The following is a 10,112-nucleotide window of genomic DNA, read 5'->3' as shown; positions in this document are numbered from 1 at the left end:
CAAATAGCTAATAATTAAAAAAACAGAATAATGAACTATTCCAGTATTTCAAATCCAATCGCTAAACCATTAGGTTTTTTGACTCAGCTTGGTTTCAAGTAATGTGTAATGGCACCGAAAAGGAAATAGATTCAGAAATTTTTTCCCATTAATCACCGTCTAAACAAATCCAAAAATGGCATTCATCATTAATCCAATCTTGTATGGATCAATAAAATCAATTAAACCCCGAACCTAATTTCCTTTGACAAGAAAATAATCAGATAATGCGTGTTTATATTATTAATTATCTATTATTATTAGTTATCTAATTAATATCTATCAGTTATAATTACTTTTCAAATAATTACAAAATAGACATTGTGGATAACCATTCAATAGCAAATATCTACAAAAGTCCACTCCTCTAGTCCTAATTCAGTTGACTAGTATATTTAAAATTAACTAGCAGCTTAAACATTAGGATCAGACCCATATTATTTTGCTTAAGCCTATTGTAGGCTACTCTTTCATTATAATGTGTTGCGAGAGCAACACTTTGGTTTTGTCCTGTTTTTTTTTCCTATGCCGTCGATCTCGACTTATTCCTGGAAACTAGTAAAGGTCTAACCTGTGCGGTTTTTACGGAAAGTGTGGACCATAGGCCGGATTTATGACTATGGCATTACATTTTGGAAACCTCCGCAGAACTCTTGCCTGGGGTCAAAAAGGATGGTTTTTTCTTGTCCACGAGCCAGAGACAATGGTGTGCAAAGTGAAGTGGAGCTATATAGCCTATGTCAGCGAGAAGTATCTGAAGTTGTGCAGCCTAGCTTTCGTTTCATCAAACCATGTTTCTGCTTTCGAATGGAAAGCTCCGTTCTAGCAGGCAAGCAGAGAGGCACCACTTTCAAATTGAAGATGAACTAAAATCTATAAGTTTTAAATATATGCGGCAGTTACCCGACCCCACAGCCAATACATCTGCTTTAAGTGATAAATAGAAAAATTTACAGAAACAAAAAAGCGGCATTTTCCCACGGGTCCGAAATACTGTCTTGATTTCAGCTGGGTTTATCATTTGTTTTTTTCGGAGTTGGGATTGAGGTAGAGAAATGTTATAAGATGTACCTCTTTAACTTTAAAATTTCTGTAATTGCTAAAGAAATTGGAGCTTATCCTTTGCTCCTTTCTAAGTGGTGACGTTAAAAATTAGCCTACGGCAAAAAAAAAAATCAACTTTTGAACTAAGACAGATCGAATTTTTTTCGACGGCAATCGATAGCTCTTGATGAGCAGATCAAAATATAATTTATCCGTTTTTGGGTAAAAAAATTTCTTCATGAGATATACTAGTTTGAAAGTTTCAATGTCTACAAAAATGTGGAATTTTGTATTTTTTGCCGGAAGACAGATCACGGATGCGTGTTTATTTGTTTGTTTTGTTGTTGTTGTTTTTTTTTTCCAGGGGTGATCGTATCGACCCATTGGTTCTAGAATGTTGCGAGAGGCCTCATTCTAACGGAAATTAAAAGTTCTAGGGCCCTTTTTAAGTGACCAAAATTGGAGGGCACCTAAGCCCCTCCCCACGCATATTTTTCCCCTAAGTAACCAGATCAAAATTTTGAGATAGCCTTTCTGTTCAACTTAGTCAAAAACCTAATAACTATGTCTTTGGGGATGACTTAATCCCCCACAGTCCCTGGGGGAGGTACTGCAAGTTACAAACTTTGACCATTGTTTGCATATAGTAATGGTTATTATGAAGTGTACAGACGTTTCCAGGGGGACTTTTTCGCGTTGGGGTGGAAGTTGGTCGGGGGATGGGGTTACGTGGAAGGATCTTTCCATAGAGAAATTTATCACGAGGGAAGAAAATTTCCATGAAGAGAGCCCAGGAATATCTAGCATTATTTAAAAAGAAACAATGATAAAATAAATAAAAATTTATTCACCTGGAAGTAATGAGTAGCTTTAAAACTTAAAAAGAACATAAAATACTGCGTATGAAATAAAGTTTTCTCCTCCACAATACCTTGCTCTTTACGATAAACTATTTTTAGTAATTTCAACTATTTATTCTGCGGTCTTTATTATTCACAGATCATTCTAAAAGATTTGGGATAAAATTCAAGCTTTAGCGTAAAGAGCGAGGTATTAACGAGGGTACAAACTCCCTCATATACATAATAAAAATACACAAATATAGAAGTATGTTACGTAAGTTAATTCGTAAGGTACGTCTAGTTACGTTTTTAAGTAACCGAAAATTGGAGAGCAGCTAGGCCTCCTCCTCCACCCTTTTTTTAAAATTATCCGATCAAAAATATGAGAAAGCCATTTAGCAAAAAAATTAATATACAATTTCGTTTTAATTATTCATGTGTGGTGAGCCAAAATCAAAACATGCATTAATTCAAAAACGTTCAGAAATTAAATAAAAAAAACAAGTTTTTTTTTTTAACTGCAAGTAAGGAGCGACATTAAAACTTAAAACGAACAGAAATTATTCCGTATACGACAGGGTTTGTTCCCTCCGTAACGCCTCGGTCTTTACGCTAGAGTTTTTTATCGTTTTAAAAAGTAGAGTTGTAAGAATGAGTCAAACCAGCGTAAAAAGCGAGACGTTGCAGAGGGGACAAACTCTCGAATATACAGAACAATGTCTCTTCGTTTTAAGTTTTAATGTCACTCCTTACTTGCAGTTAAAAATAACTTGTTTTTTATATTTAATTTGCTTACTAAAGGGCTTGACAGGCATAGCGTCCATCAAGCTAAAACCGGTGTAACTGGTTTTAGCTATTATACCGGTAAAACCTGTATAACAGCCGCATTTTGCATAAGACTCTTCCGAAATTAACGCCCCTTTTGAGCATTTATATCCTGATTTATTTAAGATTGAAAGTTTGACTAAATAAAACAATTCAGTACTGTATTTGTGGGACTGAAACATGAGTTATACGTATCCAGCATTGTAAGCATTGTAAGGAGTCGTTCTTAAAGAACTAGTGTAAAAAAGTCAAATTTTATCGTAAGGATTGAGGTGTCGAGGATGGGGTGACCCCCCTTCATATACTTAATAATTTCTGTCTGTTTTAAGTTTTAATGTTGCTCCTTACTCTTAATTGTAAGAGCTTGTTTTCTATTCAATTTAAGGTCATTTTTTAAATAATGCCGGGAAATCTGCCCCCTCCATGAAAAATTTCTTCTCCTCACGTATAACCCTATATGGAAGTTCCTCCCATGTAAAATATCCCCCAGCAGAAAAATTTTCTTCCATACAATTCCATTCTCACTGAAAAATCTCCCCGGAAAATTTCTTGCAGCAATTCCGACTGAAAAACTTTTCTTAGCACACTTTCATTTTAAAAAATATTTAGTTTCTGATTGTTTTTGAAATCATGCTGGAAACCTCCCCTCCGTGAGAAATTTTTTCCACACCCTCCCCACCCCTCTAGTAGGAAGTTGCTCCCGCAGAAAATTCCCCCTTAAGAATTTATCCCGCGAAAACTTCCCCATGGAGAATTTCTCCCGTAAAAAATACATCCCACAGAAAGATTCTCGTGACAATTCTAACCCAGGGAAATTTTTCCCTCGACAAATAAAAAGAATTTCCGATAGGAATTCTGGGGAGTTTCCTTCCGTCCTCTGTAAAGTCTACCATCCGGAAATTTCCCTCTCCACGAAAATTTCTACCCGTGGAACCACTCCCAGAAGAAAATCCCCCCCCCCCAAAAAAAAAAAAATTCTGCATGGTTCCCAATGAGTTGTGCAGATTCCCTTGGGAACGCTCCAATAGACGAAAGGAACTGTATCTGATACCTTGGTTCATAGACAAAAGACGATGATTTGACAATAATTTTATTTTCGTACTCACATACAACCTTAGATAATATAACTTCGATAATCGCTAGGTGAGTGGCATACATCTTCGCCAGAACTGAACCGAACTCCCCTGGCTTCCATGGCTACCATATATCCAGAATAAATCTGGATTTCTAAATTGAGAACTGGGTAGAATGTCGCAATACAACTGTTCTTTTCAAAACCAAACATATGGTCTAGCATCCTATCAAAAGAGTTATTTTTATAACGAGGATTTTCACCTCTAGTTCGTTGACCAAACCAGTAGTATAAGTTTGGATTCTAATTGGGCTATTCAAAAGCTACATTTTTGAATCTAATTTGATTAGTATCATTTTTTGCTTGCTGTAAAACTTGTGCCAAAAAGTACGAATCCTATGGAATGATGAATTTTAACTTTAAAACCTTTAGACGTTTAAAAGATTCTTATTTTGAAACTTTCTAAAGGGAATGAATGAGGGATTTGGTTCTGAGTTTTATAGGGGGGGGGGGTGTACTGGCCTGTATGTCATACTAGTGGCCTTTTAAAGTGACCAAAAAAATTGGAGGGCACCTAGGCCCCCTCCCGCGCTCTTTCTTTCCAAGGTCAGCGAATCAGAATTTGGAGAAATCCATTTTGTTCAGCATAGTCGAAAAACATAATAACTATGTCTTTGGGAATGACTTACTCCCAAAGAGTCCCCGGGAAGGGGCTACAAGTTACGAACTTTGCCCATTGTTTACATACAATAATGGTTATTGGGAAGTGTACTGACGTTTTCAGGGTTGGGGGGAGGTTGAGGGGAGGGAATACGTGTTAGGATCTTCCCTTGGAGGAATTTGTCATGGGGAAGAGAAATTCCATGAAGGGGGGGGGGCAGTATTTTCTAGCATTATTAAAAAAAACAATGAAAAAATAAATATGAAAAAGTTTTTTCAACCGAAAGTAAAGAGCAGCATAAAAACTTAAAATGAACAGAGATTATTACGCATATGAGGGGTTAATCTCCTCCTAAATACCTAGCTCTTTATGCTAAGGTATTTTTAGTAATTTCAACTATTTATTCTATTGCCTTTTTACGCTTTACGCTTTAGCGTAAAGAGCGTGGTATTAACGAGGGAGCAATCCCCCTCATATACATAATAAAAATATACGAATAGAGAAGTTCGTTACGTAAGTTAATTCGTAAGTTATGTGTAATTTTTTACTAATAAAAATGTTTGTTGAAAATGAAAAAATTAGTTGCCTTTTTAAGTGACCGAAAAATTGGAGGGCAACTAGGCCTCCTAATTTCAACTATTTATTCTAAGGCTTTTGTGATTCAGGGGTCATTCTTAAGAAATTGGGACAAAATTTAAGCTTTAGTGTAAAGAGCGAGGTACTGACGAGGGGGTGAGCCCCCTCATATACGTAAAAAAAACATGAGAATACAGAAGTTCGTTACGTAAGCTAATTTATAAGTTACGTATATCTTTTAGTAATAAAAACATTCCTAAAAAATTAAAAAGACCCGAACATCACAGTGATGATTCCGTCTCCAAGGTTAGAGGGAATTATTTATAGACCCTCTTATTCTATATCCCTTAGCTACTCAGCTCCCATGTTTAGATTTGAGCATCCCATATCTCATATTGATATTAAGCTACCAAGACCAAGAAAAGTCCCAGTTACATTGTAGTAACAAACCCTCAACAATCCTCCTTTGAATAAACACCCCTTAACTTCATATAATCTACCATACCCCCCCGTAACACCAGAACTGATAATTTATGTTATAATGAGCCCTCTCGTGACATTTTAGGACCACTTGGACGATGCGATCAGCCCTGGGGGAAAAAACAAACAAACAAATAAACATACACCCGTGATCGGTTATCTGGCACAAAATCCGAAGTTAAACATTTTTGTAGGTAGGATTTTGAAACTTATACAGTAGGGTTCTCTGAAACGCTGAATGCGATGGTGTGATTTTCGTTATGAATATATTACTTTTAGGGGGATTTTTACATATTATATATATATATATATATATATATATATATATATATATATATATATATATATATATATATATATATATATATATATATATATATATATATATATATATATATATATATATAACAAATATATATATATATATATATATAAATATATATATATATATATATATATATATATATATATATATATATATATATATATATATATATATATATAGACGCTGATTAATGGGAAAAATTTTCTGAATCCATCCCTTTTAACTGATATTACACACTTCCTGAAACCCTGCTGATCCGAAAAACCCTATAGTTTAACGATTGGATTTGAAAAAGTGGAACATTTTATTATTGTGTGTGTGTGTTTTTTTAATTATTAGCTAATTGAAAGAGATTAATATTTTCAGTTGCAATTAATAAAGGAAGAGCTCTAATTATGCCTTTGAATTAATGCATGATCTCTGCGCTTTTAGAACCAGTAACATAGAATATAGTTGAATCTACACAAGTGTGTGATCTTTGTTACATCAAAAATGTCTTTATTTTATTAACAGGCATGTATTTTTGAAGTAGCATCTAGCACAGGAATACCATGGGCATATATGGTCCTTATGGAGGGATGCTTGTATAAACTTCCGAGAGGGCTGATTTGATTGGAAATTGAAAGTTGTAGTTCACTTTCTAAGAGTCAAAAGTGATCGGAAAGCAGCTAGTCCTCCTACCTCTTTTCCCCAAATGCATCAGATAAAATTTTGAGATAGTCATTTGGTTGAAAAAAAAAAATGTAGAGTCAGATAAAAAAAATTCCTGTGTCAAAACTACCCCCAAGGGTTCAAGGGCAGGTGGTGTAAGTTGTGTTCTGGGTTATATTATGGTTTTATAGAAGATATATTCGTATAAATTCAGAGATGGCTCATTTGATTGGAAATTAAAAGTTCTTGTTCACTTTTTTAGATTCGTAAGAGATCTTAGGGCAACAAGCCCCCCCCCATACACCATTATTTCCCCAATTGCATCAGATAAACATCTTGAGATAGCCATTTTGTTAAAAAAATAGTTCAAAGGTCAAATAACAAAACTGCGATGTCAAGACGCATATATATATATATATATATATATATATATATATATATATATATATATATATATATATATATATATATATATATATATATATATATATATATATATATATATTTCATGCTGATTTTAAATACATAAGTTTCATCAAACTTAGTCTTTGTCATCAAAAGTTACGAGCCTGAGAAAATTTGCCTTATTTTGGAAAATAGGGGGAAACACCCCCTAAAAGTCAAAGAATCTTAACGAAAAATCACACCATCGCATTCAGCGTATCAGAGAACCATATTGCAAAAATTTCAAGCTCCTATCTACAAAAATGTGGAATTTCGTATTTTTTGCCAGAAGACAGATCACGGGTGCGTGTTCCCAGGGGTCATCGTATCGACCAAATGGTTCTAGAGTGTCGCAAAAGGGCTCATTCTAATGGAAATGAAAAGTTCTAGTGCCCTTTTTAAGTGACCAAAAAAATTGGAGGGCACCTAGGCCCCCTTCCTCACTCATTTCTTACCCAAAGTCAACGGATCAAAATTTTGAGATGGCCATTTTGTTCAGCATAGTCAAAAACCATAACAAATATGTCTTTGGGGATGACTTACTCCCCCACAGTCCCCAGGGGAGAGTCTGCAATTTACAAACTTTGACCATTGTTTACATACAGCAATGGCAATTGGGAAGTGTACAGACATTTTCAGTTTTTTTTTTGGTTTGAGGGGGGGGAGTGTTCGAGGGGAGGGGCTATGTGGGAGGATCTTTTCTTGGAGGAATATGTCATGGGGAAAGAAAAATTCATTGAAAAGGGCGCAGGGAAAAGAGAAGTAGTACAAGGGTTATGCACGATATTGTTGGCAAAATAATAAGGAAATTTGTACTCTCATTTCCTTAAGGGTGACTAGATTTGCTCTCCGAAGAAGGGAAATGTAAGGCCCTTTACCCTGTTTGAAAATAATTCTTAGACACGTTTTTTGAACTGCCTCTATTCTGTCCCACAATTCATTGGACATGCCAGAATGGCAAACAGAGAAACAGAAAAAAAACACAAAAAAATTTATTAATCCAAAAACGTTCAGAAATAAAATGAAAAAAAAACAAGTTTTTTAACTGAAAGTAAGGAGCGACATTAAAACTTAAAACAAGCAGAAATTACTCTGTATATTAAAAGATTTTCTCCCTTCTCAACGCTCTGCTCCTTACGCTAAAGTTTTTTACTGTTTTAAAAAGTAAACTTGAGAAAAAGAGTCAAACTTTAGCGTAAAGAGCAAGGTGTTGAGGGAGGAAAAGCCCCTTTGATATACGGAGTAATTACTGTTCGTTAATTTTGCTCCTTACTTTCAGTTAAAAAACTTCTTTTTATCATTTTATTTCCAACATAAAGCGAACTTACCAGTAGAGGTAATTTCGACTCTTGTTAAAGACTCTTGTTAAAGTATCGGATGAAATTTTGATTTGTGATCATTTTCACCTTGAAGTGTCTGTTGTTCTTAATGTTTTTTGCCTTATGCATTGTAGTCCGAAATGGTTTCAGAAACAGCTAAGGGATAGGATGGACGTAAACTTATATCAGTGCGTATTAGATGATATTCTCAGTAGAATTAGAATTTCTTTTCACCTCCTGTGACAGTCTAAAAAATGTCATTGGTTGGAAATAGATATGTATTATGCTGATATAGTTCATGCTGTGAAAGTTGCGGCTTTCATTGTGGCTCCTGTTATTTGAGTGCATAGAAATACACAAAAAAAGGGATGGTCTGTTATACCATGGTTGGGTGAAGCAAAACAGAAACACCGGCAGTGGAATCATATTTGGGATCAATGTGACTGACTGTGGGATACCCTCCTTTTCCGGACAACTAAATCAACAAAAAAGAAATAAACAAAGTTAGTGGCAACATGGAATAAACAACAAGTAAAAGATATTCCGTCCAAGATTAGGAATAATCCAAAGTTACTTTATAATGAGCTTAATAGATTAAAGCAGTCATCAACTGATTTATCAGATCAAATCCCGCTAGAACAATAGTATGTATACTTTACTTCAGTGTTTTCGTTCAGCCCATCATCAACTGGATTGAGCTATCGTGAATTGTTATATAAGCATTTTCCTCAGTTGAGCCCATGTAAAAACCTAGTATGTTTTTCTCCATCTTCGGTTTTGATTCAAAATATATCACTAAAATTTGGGAGGCCCTAGGTCCAGATGGCCTATTACCAGACCATCTTCTACATGGTACTATAGCTATTATATAAAGTAATAGTAACCTATCATTATGTCCCTTATTTAATGGGAGAAGTTAAAGTAGTTTGTATACGCAACAAGGGCAAGGATCCTTCACAATGTTCAACATATAGACCTATAGCACTATTCTATTATTAGTAAATTATTTGAAAATATTTTACTCTAATTTTTATCATCAAAATGTGACGTGGGGACCATCAGTTAGGTTTTTGAAGTGGTGTAGGGGTTCAAAATGTACACGCAATATTTCTATAAATATTGGAACACCAGCATAATTTTAAAAAACAACTATTTGTGTGCGGAGTTGATATTCAAAAGCGTTTGATAGTATACTGCATAACCAAGCTTTTTTTATAATTGTTGCGTAGTGGAGTGAACCCATTTATAGGTCAGTGTTTGTCGGGTTGGTATGGTAATTCATCTGTGAGAATTTTTTCGGAAGGGTAGCTTTCAGACCAAATTTATTTACGTTGTGGAGTAAAACAAGGGTCAGTTCTTAGCCCTTTTAAATTTAATAGCGCAATTAGAACAGCCACACGGTACCTACTCCCGTATGCGACTGAAGGTATCGACATTAGCCATTTGTCATATGCTGATGATATTTTGTTAGTTTCTGACAATTTGATATCAATGCAGAATGCGATTAATATATTACACTCACATATACGGGAGATAGGATTAGAGATTGAACCTACTAAAACAGAATTCCTAGTGGCAAACAATAATAGTAATTTCTAGCATCATTCAGTTAGGATGGGATCACTGAATATTTTAATAAAAATTCTTTTTATTACCTTTGGCTGCTTTTTGGTCCGTCAAGTTCAAATTCAAGTTCTTTATTAATCTTTAACTATACATATTTAAAACTATTCACATAACATCCCCGGCAGGGAAACTGGCTCGAAATCCGGGCGACAATACAAACAGTAAAAACAAACAAACCCAGAAGAAACGGATGTCACCACACTTCTCA

Source organism: Artemia franciscana, chromosome 8 (genome assembly GCF_032884065.1).
Source record: "Artemia franciscana chromosome 8, ASM3288406v1, whole genome shotgun sequence".
Taxonomy (NCBI): Eukaryota; Metazoa; Arthropoda; class Branchiopoda; order Anostraca; family Artemiidae; genus Artemia; species Artemia franciscana.
The sequence above is the reverse complement of the archived record's forward strand: the minus strand, read 5'-3'. Positions refer to the sequence as shown.